Genomic DNA, 10,990 nt, shown 5'->3' with positions numbered 1-10,990 from the left:
TACACAATCTGGATTTTGAAAAATAGAATAAATATCCAAGTTTTTGAAAAGGTGAAGTAAATAAGGATTTATAAGATAATATTCACAAAAGAAGCCAAACTACACAAGCAATGATGCACAGAACAATACTCCCTAGAAGCTGACTCTAAATGCAATATTTGAAATGGCTTATAGGACCTTAATCCTAACTCTAGGATTTAGATCATCTGATTCCAATCAAGATACGTCAATATACTCAAGCTAAAGCTCGAAGTACGTGGCATAGAAATATTTCTCTGGTTCTAAGGTAATGGCTTCCCAACATCCTTGAGCGCCTACCGATATACTTCGAACTATGGCCCTTAGTACGTGGTAGGGGGGTGTTAACCCAAATAAGTGGTCCAGTTGTGAGGCTCTCTCCCAAACTATGGTTCAGTGAGAGCCCAACAACGTGAAGACCTAGACAATATAGGTAGGGATGTTTTTGAAAACATGTTTAACATGCAGAAAATCAGATGGCTCTAATGCAGAGTCCTAAAGAAATAAAATTTTGAAGATCAGAAGAAGCATACACTTGCATACATTGTTTTCATTCAATCCCTAGAATTGAGGAGAGTTGTATTTTAGACCTAAGTCTAAGTGAGCATGCAATAATCTCTTTAATATGGTCCTACCAAACCATACTTAAATCCTATATGCATTATGCCAGCTAGGACAGAGTCTAGGCTCCTAAAGTTTGCATGAAAATGAAACTGACATTGGAAGAATAAAAACTTAGACAATATTAAAGCAAAGCAAAGGTATAGATCCGACCGGACGAAGACGAGTCCCATCACGGTCGCCACTCCTATGATCATTGTAAAATTTTCCCTGAGTTCCCTTTTCCTCTTCCTTCTCTTTCCTTTTCTAGCCTCTTTTTCCTTTTTGAAGGGGAATCAAAGATAGAAAAGAAGAGAGAAGAGAAAAGAAAAGAAAGAAGAGAGGAAATCTTTTGCAAGGTCTCACTTGACCTTAAATTTGAAAATATTTTGAAATTACTCGCCTCCGTTTTTTAAAATTTGCGGGAAAAATGGAGAGACGGGATTCGCTCGTTGGTACGAGGTTCAACCGTTCCTGGTGCCTTTACCAGGGGTAATTGAACCAAGGATCAAACTTATGCCTTTTGCTTTGCCTAAATATCATCTAAGAAATTATTCTAAGTCTAAAATGCACATTACATCATGCTTGTGCAATGCGAATACAAAGATATATGCTTTTTTAGAAGAATAATTCAGAAACTTTGGGATTTTCCAAGTGATTTTGAAATAAGTTTGAAAAATATTTTGAAGAAAAAAATGATTTACAAAGTTGAAATCGATTTGGAAAAGTTAGACTTTGAATCTATATTTAAAACTTGAAATAGATTTGAAAGAAGAGATTTGAAACTCTGAGTTTTTAAAATGATCAGAGATTGGAAAATAGAATTTGAATTGAAGGAAAAAGATTGAAAAATAAGAATTGGATCTAAGATATAAATTAAGATGAATTTGAAAATCAAAATGACATTTCGAAGTTGAATTGAAAATCGATTTTGGAAAGGAATTTTGATTTTGAAATTTGAATTTAGAACCTGGAACGGGAATTGAATTGGAAATTGAGTTTAGATTTTGAAATAGATTTGAAAACTGGGCTTGAAAAATAGAATTTGAAATTGGAAATGAATCTTGAATTTGAGATTGAATTTAAAATCTGAATTTGAGTTTGAATCTCAAAGAAGGAATTGAAATCTCTGAAAAAATAGACTTTGGAAATAGAATTGGAATTTAAATTTAGAATTGAAAATCAAGATGGGATTTGAAAATGGAACTGGAAATCAAGATGGAGCTTGAAACTGGAATTGGATTTGAGAAATCCAGATAGAATTTGAAAATGGAATTGGATTTGAGAAATCCAGATGGAATTTGAAAATGGAATTGGATTTGAGAAATCCAGATGGAAATTGAAAATGGAATTGGATTCGAGAAATTCAGATAGAATTTAAAAATAGACTTGAATCTGGAATTTGGAAATTAAGATGGAATTTCATAGTTAAATTGAACTCTGAAATTGAAACATTGAATTGCTTTTGAATCTGGAAATGAATTTTGAAATTGAGATTGAATTTCAAAATAAATCTTCAAATTTGATTTGGGATCTCGAAATGAATTTCAAAACCTTGATTTAAAATTGATTTAGAATTCAAAATTTGAAATAGAATGTGAAAAATGGAAATAAAGAATTTGGACTTTAAAATATGAAATTCAGGAATGAGAATTGGAAATTGGATTTAAGATAAAATTTGAAATTAAAATATGAATTTGGATTGATAAATAAAAGTTGAAAATAATTTAAAAAGTATACTTAAAAATTTATCTCAAAATCACTTGGATTTTTGAAAATAATTTGAAATAAAAAGAAATGCAATTCTATCCTAAATGATGAATGATTTGAGAGAATTTTGAAAATTGGATTTAAAAAGCATATTTCATTCTTTAAGAGAATTAAAATAAGACTAAAGTTATAATACATTCCTAACTATAGTCACAGATGTATTATGAAATAATCTGTATTTAAATTCAGATAAAGAATAAAATAAATTTTTGGTGCCTTTATAGGATTTGACATGAAATTAACCCTCAATATATCTTGACTATGGCCATGAATACATTTCAAGTTAATTTGCATATCAAATTCTGATAAAGGAAGAAAATTTCAGAGAAATATGATGATTTTCAAAAGAGACCCAAGTGTGGATCCAATGTTATTCCATAAAAGATAAAAATCTTAAGTATTGTTCACATTTTGACTATGGCCATAAATGCAAATCATTTACTTAGGATTAATTACCTTTTATTAGAATGATGCACGTGCCATTCGTGTTTCACCATTGTGGATTTTTTAAAATAAAAGAAAATGATGTGAAACAAATAATTCATGATATTTACATGCTCATACATTCTATTCTAATACTAAAAAGTAAAGAATTCTCATTATCATCTAGCTATTACAACCTTGAATTTGAAATGTAAAACTACAAAATCCTAATCTAGAGAAGGATCTTAACAATTTACATGTTTTCTGCAAAAGAGAGTTAGCAAAAGATAACAGATGCATATAGAAGATGGAAATACTATCCTAAAAAAAATGAAAAGGGATGTGATAATTTCTATTCTAATAAAGAACACCTGTGGAAAAAAATGTTATGTTTATATTGACAATGAAATGCACATATATATGTCTTATGTTAATGAGACAATTCATATACATAACCATGTATATGGCATCTTAGGCTACAAGAAATCTACATATGAGAAGGCACACTTGGTGCCTTTGGGTTTAATGAAGATATATATAGTGAATGATATGCTAGAAGTATGACAATGATATGGTAAATATGCATAGATGTGAAACAACAAGTGGGTTGTTGAACAAGGGTAGGATGAAGGTAGTGCTGAATAAGTGAAGGGTGGTTATATGGTGGCTACATGTATTGGAGAGATGGGCAGCAGGGGTGATAAGTGTAAAGTGACATTTAATATAGTGAATGTTGTGTAAATTACAACAAATGGTGCTGTAATATTGTTGGGAAAGGTGGCAGCTATGGATACTATGGCTGTGGGTATTATGTGAATGAAGTATAAGTGCTAAAAGAAAGTGCTGACAACAGATATGCTGTGTTGCGAAGGTGCAGTGTAATGGGTGATGGTGAACGTATATTAGAGGAGAAGATAGTAGGAGAAATGTGCAGCAAGGGGAGGAGACGGTGTTGTGCACAAAGGGGTATGAAGGTGAGGAAGTGGAGATGCAAGTGTAGACTATAGTGCTAGAGTACGAAGATGCAACCAACCATAGCAGCCCACAGGGCTGTTGTGCTGTAAGAATCTATACACCACAGTAACCCACAAGGCTGTTGTGTCATGGAGAGAATGATAAGCCTCAACAACCCACAGGGCTGCTATGCCAGGGATGAAGGGGATGTATTGATGTGATTGTGCTGTGATACAGGAGGGATATGGTATAGGAGGTGAGTGTATGTTGTGGAAATGATAACAGCAAAGTGGCAGTGAAAGAGTTGCTAAGCAACAAATGTGAAAGTGTTGTGAGATGGCATGTAGTGGGTGTCACAGAGGATGGTGTTGTGAGAAGGTGGAATTGAAGTAGGTGTTGGCAAGTGGGTGGTGATGACAATGTAGGTGTTGTAACAGTGTAGGGAAAGGATGTATATGGGAAATGGAGATGAGCTGGGTGAGTGAAGTGTAAGCTACAACAAACAGTGTTATTGTATGGTACTTTGATGTTACTGTAATGAGGACATATGGTGAAGGAGAGGTTGGAGTAGGGTGACAGCAAGTAGGTGGCGGTAGGTGCAGCAATGCATTTATAAGACATATACTTGCTGCTGCAAATGGGACTATAGCAGTGGGTGTGTGGATTGGCATGCTGTAAAGGATACAGCAGGGTGTTACTAATGGTATGAATGTGTTTTGTAATGAGTGCACATAGTGAACATAGTGGGTGCTGGAGTGTTAAGAATGGAAGGTATAAATGAGGTGTGGGAAGTAGGTATGGTGTTAGAAATGTGATGGTAAGTGGAGGGCTTTTTAGCACTAATGAAGAAGGTGCATGGGTGGAAATGGTGACAGTAAGACACAACTAGCAGGGGTGTGCTGCAGCAGTGTAACAGGTATGTGGTAAGTGTGTCTGTGAAGGGAGTGATAAGGTGGAGAACATGAATATGGTGTATGGTAGCTACTGCTGTAGTTATAGAAGGTGAAAGGAGGTGTAAGGCAGGGGTTGGATGGTTGTATGACAAACACGATTGGTTGTGCAAGTGATGAAGGGTTTTGTCAATGAGGATCGGGCTGGAGAGATGACCTACAGTAATGCACAACAGGTAGGTTGCGAGGGTGTGCATTATGAAAATGTTGAGTGGGTATACAGGGGATTGTAGCTGGAAATGGTGGCAGCATACAGAGTTTTCAAGGTGAGTGCAAATATTGCTGTAAGTGGTGAGCATAGGTACTGTAGGGGTACCAGAGGATATATATACCAGTGGCAGCGAAGAGTTTTGTGTAGTGTTGTGTGTGAGGATGCACTGGTGAACAACAAGTACTGCATAATGATGATGAACTAAATGATATACACAGTGAGGATAGAACACATGAGTGGATGTAATGTTGGTAATGGTATGCCAATTATCAATTTACTGGATGGGATATGTATGCCCATAAGAGGGCATCTGCTGGAGCTGATTGTAGAATTCGTGACCCACAATACAGACAGAGGATCTGAACAGGTTCAACATAATTCTGATCAGGACAAAGATTCTTGACACACAGTGCCAGCGGAATCATATCCTCTCTGGCGCAAGTCTATATTTATGTTGTCACCATGAGTTCACCAAAATGCAGCGAGTCAAAACAATGATAAAAGGGGCCATAATTATTGAACATGCATTTGTGGACTATTGATCTTAATAACCCAGAGTTTAGATGATTCAATGTTATAAAATAATCGTAATGCATCATTTATCAACCACCCTACCATCTGCACTGCCTCTTGGTGGCCCTGAGCATACATACACACACTGCAGTAAAAAAAAAGAAAGGGAATTTCCAGGATTCTAGAGACCTACACAAACTAAATCCATAATGAAAATTACTGCAAACTGGGGCTCAAACTATAGGTTGGCGGGGCACATAGAGTAGTTAAAACTCAATAATATCATGGACGTGTATGAAATATGAATCACTCAGATGGTTATTGATTCATAGAAATTTTTCTTTGTTTCCATTCATCTTCACACACTATCAGCCTATCAACCGATCCTTTTAGTGATGCAATAACCCCCAAAAGAAAGATCGTGCAAACAGATGATGGTAGATCAGCCCCAATCAGGATCCAAGATATCACAGAACTACATTGGTAGTTTCAAATAGGTTTTCCTTGATATCAAGGGTTTGGGACCATTGCAGCTCAAGACATGGGTCGATCCATTATCGGCCATCAATGGGGCAAATCCTGTGCCAAAATTGGTTGGCAGGGTCATCATTTGGAAATGGATTCACTAACTACAACCAAATGTTGCTTATAGGTAAAGAATTTGATCACATAGACTCCAAAGTATACAGGGGATATTAAATGAAATAGGGCCCAATAATGACATACTAACACTGAAACAAAACTCCAGAAACAGCAGAACAAAATGCTGAGAATGAAAACAAAAATAAAGTAACTAAAAAAATACAAAAAGCATGGATGGCAACAATGAATACAAGATAGATTTAAAAAGAAAATAGGAAGATGCAGATGCCGGTGATGTTACGTAAAACAAACATGAACAATTAGATGTAATGGAATGCTACCAATGAACAAGATGATACTGAGCAAGAGAAATTAGTAGACAAGATCAGTGAAAGAAAACAAAACATGGGTTATACTAATCGGTCCTAGCAATATACATATCAAAATAAATGATTCAAAATGAAATAATCTGAACAAGTGGGTTTACCAGAATGGAACGGATGAAGGAATCAACTAAAGGAAATAGAGGGCTGAGCCCAAAGAGATAAAGGGAGGGTCAGTCCCGACAGATTGCAAACGCAAAATAATAATAAAAAAAAACAAGAAAATGTGGATCATGATTATAGCTGTAGAAAATGGAGTTTTAAATGGACTAAAATCTAGAACGATAAATTAGAAATAAAAGAGATGCAGAATTGGGCGGAATAAGAACAAAGGACATAAAATATTCACATGATATAACTGGCTACAAAACAGTAGAATCCAATGTGAATTAAGAAACTAATGCGTCAATCAATGATCAAGATTGAAACAAAAATTTGGAAAGTCTAAAAAAAAATGTTACATGATCATTAAAGTGGAACAGAGCATTAGATGAAACATAATGAAAACAACAAAACTCAGAAGAAAAACGAAAGAGAGAAGGAAAAGAAATAAAAATTGTTGGAATACATGTATTCCGTTGATATCACATGTTTGTAGATCGGTTTTGCTACGAACAAACCGATGTTACAGGGATGTTTTAGTGGAAATAACTAAAATAAAGGGAAGAAAGAAAAGAAAAATCAAAGAAATGAGATAAAGGGGAAGAAGATCATGAAAGATTAAAGAAAATGCAGTAAGAAAACGTAAAAGAATACAGAAGAGAAAGGGGAGAGCAGACTACTTACCTTTGGTTGTTGTTACTGAGATCAAAGCTCCCTCGATCGATGAGAAAAACCAGGAGAGGAAATAAGAAAAAGAAGAAGAGGAGGAGGAGAAGAGGAAGGGGGAAGCAAGAAGAAGTCTCGAGATGGAAGGGTGAAGAAGCGGTGAGGATGATCGACCCTTTGCAACAATTTTATAAGGGAAAACCGTTGCGAATTTTGCAACAGGGGTCCCTTGAAGATTTAAAGTTTTTCAAAAACAAGGTTTAGAAGAAAGAAATTTCAAAATGAAGGAGAAGGCTGGTTATCTGCAAAAATTTTGAAAGAAAACCCTAGGAATATAAGATAGATAAGAAATTTTTACAAAGTTTTTGCGAGATATTTTTGAAATCCAAGGGTTCTTTTGGAAACAAGGTTTTTAAAAGATTTTTATAAAATATTTGTTTTGAAATTGTAAGTTTTTTTTTTGAAATAAGGTTTTTTATAAAATACATGATTTGTTTCAGAAAATGAAACCCCAAAATAGATTTGGATCCAAGATTTTGAGAAAATATTGATTCTGGATCTCGAATTGAGATTGGATTCGGATAAAACATCCAAGAAAATTCAAAGAATTGAATTTTTTATTTATTTTTGAAAAATAAGAGATCCGGACTCAGAATCGGATTCGGATATCAGATCTGGGTCCAAGATTGGGTCAGATATGAAAATTGAGTCTGGATTCCAGTGAATCCAAGAAATAAATGGAATTTTGATTAAAAATTGACCCAATTCATTCAGAGGATGGGGCCAGGGGCAAAAAGGAAATTTTTGGATTTTTTTTGGAAAATTTGGGGTGTTCTCAGAACACCGATGTCGATCTCCCTATCAAATCTTCTAAGAGCTGGATCAATGTTGTTTGGACTATTAGTAGCACCAATAACAATAACATGGGCTCGAGTCTTAACACCATCCATTAGAGTCAAAAGTTGGGAAACGATACGCCTCTCCACCTCACCATGTGTTTTCTCTCTTTTGGGGGCTATTGAATCTATCTCATCAATAAAGATGATGGAAGGAGCATTCTTTTCAGCCTTCTCAAATGTTTTTCTCAAGTTGCTTTCACTTTCTCCAGCTAACTTGGACATAATCTCAGGTCCATTGATTAAGAAGAAGAATGCACCAGTTTCATTTGCAACAGCTCTGGCAATCAAGGTTTTCCCTGAAGCAGAAGGACCATAAAGCAAAATACCCTTTGGAGGCTTCACGCGGATGGATTTAAATAGGTGTGGATGCCTCAGTGGAAGTTCAACCAGCTCCCAAATCTGAGCCATCTGCTTCCTAACACCACCAACATCATCATAACCAACTTCATTCAATCACTCTTCATCTTCCCGTCTGACAGGGTCCCCTTCACAAAAGATCTCTGTGTCTAGAGCAACAATGCAATATTCACCAGGATTGGTTTCAATGATTTTAAATTCCACACTTTGTATCCTGCCTCTCACAAGGAAAAGGTCACCCTTTCTCACTGGTCGATAGGATTCTAGAAAGTGCGCTGAAAAAAATAAGAAACAAAATTAGGAAAAGGATTAACTTACAGTATAAAACTAATATGAAGAAAATATGGTTGGAGATTATGCTCACATTTCAGATAAGCACAAAAAAGATTTCCCGTAACACCCTCAATTGTGTCATCTATTGGCAGTATGTGAACATGTTTTCCATACTTCACATCAGGACATTGATGCACATAAACAACATCACCGAGGCGTACCCTTAGGTTGGCACGAACGACTTTGTTCATTCTAATCTTGGGTTCCTCACAAGTGTCATCAACAAGAACAATGCGCATTGTGTCTCTCCTCTTTTTACCTTGCAAAAGCGATTATATGTAAAGAGCAAAGTGACCAATTTTACAGCAATAGAAAGCTCAAACTTAATACCTTAATCAAGATGGTATCTCCCCTGAAAAATTGAAGTTTATCCATTGTCACAGAGTTCATTGAAACAACAGAATTGTCATCATTCACAGCTTCATCAACAACAAGCCGATTGGGAGCCTTTTTACGGTCCAGAATTGCAGTGCTAAAATCCCTCTTTGCCCCTCTCCTGTTGCAAGCATGTAAGATCTTACCAAAAACTTGAAGGAACAAAATTAGAATGTTATAAACAACGAAGAAGATTCAGTAAGGGCTCATAATGAGAGTCACATTACTAATTGAACCACACTCAAAGACAAAAAATGACTCTATAGACCCTTTTTTTTAATGAAAAGGAAACTTTCACCAGAAGAGGAACAATTAACAACTTAAAACAAATAACAAAACCTTAAAGCCTTGTCATATGAAATATCTTATGTATAGATATCAGATGATCAGGAAGAAATTGTTAAAAGGTAATAACATAAAATCAATGTCAATAAAAAAAAACCATCTGAAATACTCAAAGAGCTTGCTGGTCACAACTTCTCAACTCTCATGTACTGAACAACAAAAAAAGTATCCAATAATTACATTTTCCATTTAGCTGAGCTGCACTATCATGATCGCCGGCTCCTTCACTCAGATTGGAGGGGAGGGGATCATTAGGGGCATCGAGGAAGAGATCGGGAAGGGATTCCTTCTCCTCTAGGGTTTCTGCCATTGACGGTACGGTGGAGGATCTTTCAGACAAAAGGGGAAACACAGAAGAAAGAAAGGAAGTGGGGAAAAGAAGAAGGGAAGGGAAAGGAAAGGAGAGAGGAAGGAGGGGAAGACAAGAGTTGGCCGACGACGATGTGGCTCCAACCAGTCTGCGGATGAGGAAGAGAAAGGAGAAGAAGAGAAGGCTCAGAGCGGGGGGGGGGGCTGCGTATAGTGAAAGGGGGAAAAGTGTGAAGGGGGTGAAAAAAAATTGCGTGGTTTAAATTGAAAAGTAGCGACGGAATTAGAGACAGATTTTTTCTGTTGCTAACTTGCGACGGAGTTTGAGATATCATTAATCTATCATGAATCCATCATCATTTAGTGACGGATTCCCGACGAAATGTTTTCCATCGCTAATTTCGCAAATAATTGAAATTTTAGCGACGAATAGTTTTCTTTCGCTAATCCGTCGCAAATTTATGACGGAAAAAAATCCGTCACAAATTTCCATCGCTAATTAGCATTTTTCTTGTAGTGTAACCCTTTCTCAATTAACCAAAAACATTGTTAATAATTGAAATGCTAATTAGAAAGAAAAAAGAAAATCATGGAAAACCCTCTCAGGCCTAATTAAAAATTAGTGTCATTTAAAATGATGCAAATAAGAATCTTGAATCCTCCAGAAAAAACATAGATGTCTTATCTATGCTAATTGATAAAATACAAACAAAACCCCTAATATTCTAAGTTCTAACCAAAATCAAGTATTCATTATTCATAATTTCATGTTTAATGCTAATTGAAAAAAATACATAATACCCTAAAACCTAATTAATCATTCATGCTATTTAAAAATAAAATAAATCAAAAACCTAAGTCCTAACAAACTTCATTCATAAATTTATATATATGTTAATTGAAAAAAAACCTAAAATTATAAGTTTCTAATTAAAATCAAGCATGTAGAATAACACATAATATTGATTAAAGAAAAAACACAGAAATAAAACATTCATTTGAAGAACCAAGTAGTGATCCTGGCGTTTTGGAGAGAGAGAGAGAGAGAGAGAGAGAGAGACGGGTAGGGTTTAGCCAGACCCAACCCATACCAGCCCTTATAGGGTCCGGGTATGGTAATAAATAAGAAGACCTGACTAAGTCCCGGGTCCAGATTCAAAGGTTTGATTAATACATGGAACTAGGTATAGTTTGTGAAAT

General features: G+C 35.5%; 1 pseudogene; it reads right to left on the bottom strand.

Moving 5' to 3' along the window:
• Positions 1-2,134: 2,134 nt before the first annotated feature.
• On the bottom strand, positions 2,135-9,791 carry LOC149826637 (cell division cycle protein 48 homolog; annotated as a pseudogene).
• Between the last annotated feature and the right edge of the window lie 1,199 nt (positions 9,792-10,990).

This window comes from Nuphar pumila, chromosome 10 (assembly GCF_984573655.1).
Source record: "Nuphar pumila chromosome 10, dmNupPumi1.hap1.1, whole genome shotgun sequence".
Lineage (NCBI taxonomy): Eukaryota > Viridiplantae > Streptophyta > Magnoliopsida > Nymphaeales > Nymphaeaceae > Nuphar > Nuphar pumila.
The sequence above is the reverse complement of the archived record's forward strand: the minus strand, read 5'-3'. Positions and strand labels throughout refer to the sequence as shown.